This window comes from Haliaeetus leucocephalus, unplaced genomic scaffold (genome assembly GCF_000737465.1).
Source record: "Haliaeetus leucocephalus isolate CR32 unplaced genomic scaffold, Haliaeetus_leucocephalus-4.0 Scaffold130, whole genome shotgun sequence".
NCBI classification, from domain to species: domain Eukaryota; kingdom Metazoa; phylum Chordata; class Aves; order Accipitriformes; family Accipitridae; genus Haliaeetus; species Haliaeetus leucocephalus.
In genome coordinates, this window is record NW_010972566.1 from 984,064 (window position 1) to 989,722 (window position 5,659).

Here is a 5,659-nt window from a genome sequence, read left to right on the forward strand (position 1 = left end):
AACTATTTAAAAAAAAAGCAGGGAGGAGGAGGGATGCCGATCCGCAGGTAATTCGCCGGTACCGAAAAAAAAAAAACCTCGCCGGCGCGGAGCCCGGATAGACAACGGGAGCCTTCGGCCTTGCGGAGAAATACCCGACCCCCCCCGTTCCCGCTCCCGCTCCCTCCCCCGCTCCACGCCCCGGCTCCCAAATGGCACCAGCCGGGCGGGGGCCGCCCCGCTTGCGCGCTCCCGCCTTTGCACACTCGCGGACGCGCACACGTGGACGCGCTTTGCGCCGGGGCTGCGCTGAACAAGATGGTGGTTTGCCCTGAGTGGGGGACACACACACACACGGGCGGGTCGGGGGTTTTACGGGCCCCCGGGGAGGTGTGTGAGGCCCAAAATCTGCGGGTGATGGCGGTGGGGAAGGGGTCGCTCATCGAGCGATGTCCTTAATTGCCATCCTCCCTTCGGACCGAATTTCTCGGCACGAAACCTCATGAGCTTCAAAACTGGGGGCTGTGATGAAGCGACCCCCCCCCTTTTTTTTCTGTCTGCCTGCCGCGTTAATGTTGCAGAGGGAAAAAATACCGCGCGTCGGTGCGTTGAGTATTTTTTTTTTCTGTGCATTGGGTACTTCAGTGAGAAAAGATGCCTTTTTTTTTTTTTTTTTTTTCCACGCAGGAAAGTTTGATGCTGCGGTCTGCTTTCAGGGAAAGTTCCCACTGAAGAACGTTTGACCTTTGTCTGAGGGACTGGACCTTTCCGATGCAAATACGCCCAAAAAGCAAGCTTACGTGAAAGATACACGGCAAACCCAGGAAAACCTATAACACGTACCTCCTCCTCCTTCCTATAGGAAGCGAAGCTCTTTGGCACCGCGCTGGGCTCCTTCCCCAGGATGACACAGCCAGAGCACACAAGCTGAATTATTGAAAAGGCACCGAGATCACTGATCCGTATAGAGAGTATATATGGGGAACACACCAGCGGGAAGTATAGTATGCGCTCAGGCAAATAAAGACACTCGTTTTCTGCAGGCCATCACCAGGCGAAACAGATGCCCTCGGCAGCGGGAGGGAGCCCTCGGCAATGAGCGTGTTCGGAGCGCGCGTCTACGCGGCGAACAGTTGTTAGGTGGTAAAATTGTCATTCTTCTGGGGGCTAAAGGGAGTTTTGGGGTCTTTTACAGGGTTTTAGAGGGGTTTGCAGTTCTTCTGCCGGATCCCCCCTATTTCTTCAGAGCTGCCTGATCTCAAAATATCTGCGGTACGGATGGCTGGAAGGACAGACGGAAACACCAGTCCTTGCTCAGCTGGGTACCAGACTTCCAGCAGCCTAGCTTAAGGCAGAAAGTGTTGGAAGGACCGGTCCGATAGTGCCCACTCGCCATGGCCCAGCTTTATTCCAGCTGAATTTCACCACGTGCTTTGAGATGCCTCACAAGAGAGATGCGCAGTCTGCCTAAGGACTGAATCACTCTCTAGAAATGCTTATTTCTCTTTGTCTGATAAAATGCCTTTAAAGTAGCCCCCTTAACGTAGATGTGATTCATCTGGGTCGATAACTTTTTCTTGGGGCAGTTATTGCTCCAGAAATAGTTTGTGCTTTTGTTTATTATTATTATTTTCTATTTTTCTTAAAGCTTCATTTTCCTGTGCTCTTGCTGTCTTCCTCTACATTACTTCTATGTTCCTCAGCAGAGACCCTTTGAGAACAGCTGTTTCCATCACCCCTATGGAACCAACAACCAGAATTTTCCTGCCATCATTTTCCATTTCTGATGCTACTGCTCTGCCTTTTCCACTGCAACTAAGCTAATAAAAAGAGTAGGTCATGTCACAAGCGCCTTAAATTCACTCGGTGCAAGGCGAGCTGCAGGCACTCAGTGTCTTGCAAAATCAAGTCCATAATATACCCTGTCTGTGACCTCCAGTTACGCATTCCTTAATTTGCTTTATTTTTCTTTTGCAAATGGAAACATACCCATATATTATATTTTCTCATGTATGCCAACACATACATGCACTGAACAGAGAAAAGAAGTGAGCTGGCCAAAATTAAAATATTAAAAATTTTGAAACTACAGAAAAGGTTAATTCTAAAGCTTCTTAATTTTAAAAAAAAATTATTAAGAAAATACATGGAATTTTATTTGAAAACTTTCAGTATTGTTCCATTTTTTGGTTTTCCCCATTTTTTACCATATTTAAGCCATTCCTCTTCTTACCCTTTTTAAAATAAAAAAGCACAAACACGAGGAAAAATGTGGAGGAAGAGGATTTAAAAAAACCCTGGAAGCCAAATATATTAATTAATTTCATCAAAACCAACCCAATTTCTGTAGGCTTCCTTTTCAAAGCAAGGTTCAGTCTCTATAAAAATCGATTTAATAATTTAACAACTTCTAACCGGTACTTTGCCACATTAAAATGAAACTCACCAAATATTAACAGCATTTCAAGAAAATCATTTTGTCAATGAATTGTTGAAACATAGATCAAAATGCCCTCATCATGAAGGAGATGGTTTACACCGCTCTTTCCTGAACCGAGTAGATTTACAAAGTGGGCACTACAAAAAGCGGACACAGCAAGGCAGCCTGAAGGTAGAGTAGGTCAAAGAACAAGATTTTGGTCATGTTCTACCCAAGGTGCAGATGGCGCTTAGTATGACAATAACATTTTCTCAATATTTTGAGATCTTGTGTGTAAACACATGAAAGATTTGTTTTAAATATAAATAACTTGGTAGGAGCAATAAAAAAATGTTTCTGTCATCTATAAGCAGATTTATCAAACCATTTAAACAGTATAATGAAGAAATATGTGTTTTCCAATATGTCATCCTACCTAAGTCATGAGGGGAAAAATGGAGCCACTAATGCAGTTAGATGCAACATACTGATGGCACAGTGTAATTTATTTATTGTGCACATGCACTTTTCCCTCTATAAAACAGTAGGGGTGTCTGACTAATGCCATTATGTAAATCTCAGTGTCTTTTCACATGCACTTACAAACTATTATTTTTCTTTGATGCTTTTATAGTCACTTTTGCCCAAACTTCATACAATTAAAATCCAAGCACCCTGCAATCCCATAAGCACCACAATTAAGCACCTGATTTGAAAAAAAAAAAATAAACCACAAATAAGACACAAAGGTGTTTGCGTAGGTGTTTGATATCGGAGATGCTAATTCACGTTCAGAATTAAATCGTTTAAAATCAGCAACAGACCAGGGCACTCAGGAACAAAAACGGAATACAGAAATAAAACTAAACAAAATAAATACTAGATGGATAAGGAAATAACTGTATTAGGACCCGTGTTGGTACCTCACTTTCTCTGGGGTGGTTTAAGACTCCAGGCGGCTCTTGCTGTTCTCTTTGACTTACAGTTACGTTGCCCTCAGCATCCTGCTCTGGGTATTCCTTCAGGACAGCTGTGCATATAGGATCAAATTTCTGAGAGAGTTTGTCTTATTTAGCTGTGGTATAGTTAAAGAGATGAGAAGTATGTTTGAAAGTACATATAACCAGGAATATATGCTCGCATCCATTCCTCTTCAGCAGTGTTTATGTTGGTGCGTCCAGTTAAGCGTGCCCTTGAAGATTTTGAAAAGGGCTAAATATAACTTTGTCAAAAGCACCTAAATGACACCTAAATCCAAAGCAGCTAAATTCAAAGTCTAGGTCCCACTTTCAGAATCAATTTAGACACTTAATTCAAACATTTTAAGAGCATAAGAATAACTGTAGGTGAACAAGCATCTTCTGAGCGTGCCTCTCGAGTGGCTTAACGTGGAAGCCTAAGTAACAGTATCAGTTAGTGTTAGGCGCCTGGATTCCTGAAATATTTTCTTCAACGTGAGTTAATCTTTGAAGTCATTCATTGAGCACAGTGCTGTGACTTAACAAGTTCCTAGATGACAGCTCAGACTTAACAACTGATCTCACGCATTATCTTGTCTCATCACTGCAAGTGGCTGGTAAAAATTCTCAGTTTAAACCTCAGTGGACACCACATGAGGTTGAGGATTTGCCTCAGATGTTGTTCTGTAACTAGGTGAGTTACAGGAACGCAGTCATGTGTCTGAGCATGATGGTGATCTTTACTTAAGCGTATTTGTAGAAAATGTCAGGATGCTTGACCTAGAAAGTCCCATTATATCTGAAACAAGGGAACTTCTAGAAGTAAGCTCTGTTGGAAATCTGTCTGCAACTTCAGATGCTGACTAGCTGAAAAATTGGCTTCTGAGAGCAAACTAGTCATCTGTCTTTTATTCATCATCATAGGCCTCTAACAACATAAGGATAAATAGCCTTACAGTAGACAAGGGGTAGCATCAGACCCTAATCAGAGAAATATTTCAGTATGACAAGCCTACTCACAGAATCATAAAAAATAAAACTGGAAGGGATTTTAAGAGGTTGCCTAGTTTATCTATCCCCCATCCTGATGGACGTTTGTCTGAGTGGTATTTAAAAACCTCCAGCAGCAAATACTTCACAGCTTCTTTAGACAGTCTGTCCCAGAGCTTCAGTATCCATGCAGTACGTTTTTCCCACTGTCCGGCCTATCCATCACTTGCTGCAATTTAGCCCGCTGGTTTTTATCTTATCTACTGTAGACTGACAGAATAATTTATTTCTTTATTTGGAGACTGGTGTAAAGTCTCAGGTGAAATTTCTCTTCTCCTTTTTCTGGCTGCACAACATCTGTTCTTTCAATCTCTGGCATTTAAAATGCTTCAGATGTACAGTATGAAGGGATGGGTGTGAGCAGGGCATTAGCATCGTGGGGACAGTATTTTGATGGGCTTTCCTCTTCTATCTACATGAGGTCTTTACATGCCATTTTTACTGTTGGAACAGACAGTCTTCCAGAGGTGAAACTCTAAGTTGAAATAATTAGCCTATGATTTAGAAAAGTCAGCACCTCTCAAACAGATGATACACAAAAGTAAAAGTTTCGCCCAGCATTAGTGCCAACACAAAATATCTTAACAGCTGTATTAATCTGGGGGAAAAAGAAAAAGAAAAAAAAACCAACCACCCCAAACTTAGGCAACTGCAGGACTCTGTCAAGCAAGTTCAAACATTAATTTAGTGTGTCTAAAAACGTATCTGGAAATGTAATGAAGTTCATTCTTATATTAATACTGCAATAACTGGGAGCAAAGCAGTCAGACATATTTCACTGCTATAAAAATTTGCATATCGGAGATATGTAGGAAATAAAGGATAATGAATTCATAACTGAGCCAATAGTTTCAGTAAGCTTAGTCAAATGATGAGTTAGGACATTAAACATTCCAAAATTTCAATACAGAATTAATAGAGAATGCTGAAGAATGCTAAGTTTGGAATAAATGCTCATTTTATTAAAAATGGATGAATGCAGTCATGGAACAAAATTATTCATTAAATCATTTTTAATGCAAGTGTGAGAAAGACATGTAAGTCTGAAAAGCTCCCAACGATGATCTGTGCCTCGGCTTTCCTGAAGTCAATACCCAGACTTGCATATCTCAGTAGAAGGTGATCAGTTTTGTCCTTGAACACATACCAGCACACGCAGCAGATGGATGCAAGCCACATTTGGATGCAATGTAGAATGACAAATCTCAGTTGTTTCATGGTACCGGCATTGCCTATGCCAGAATAGCTGCTC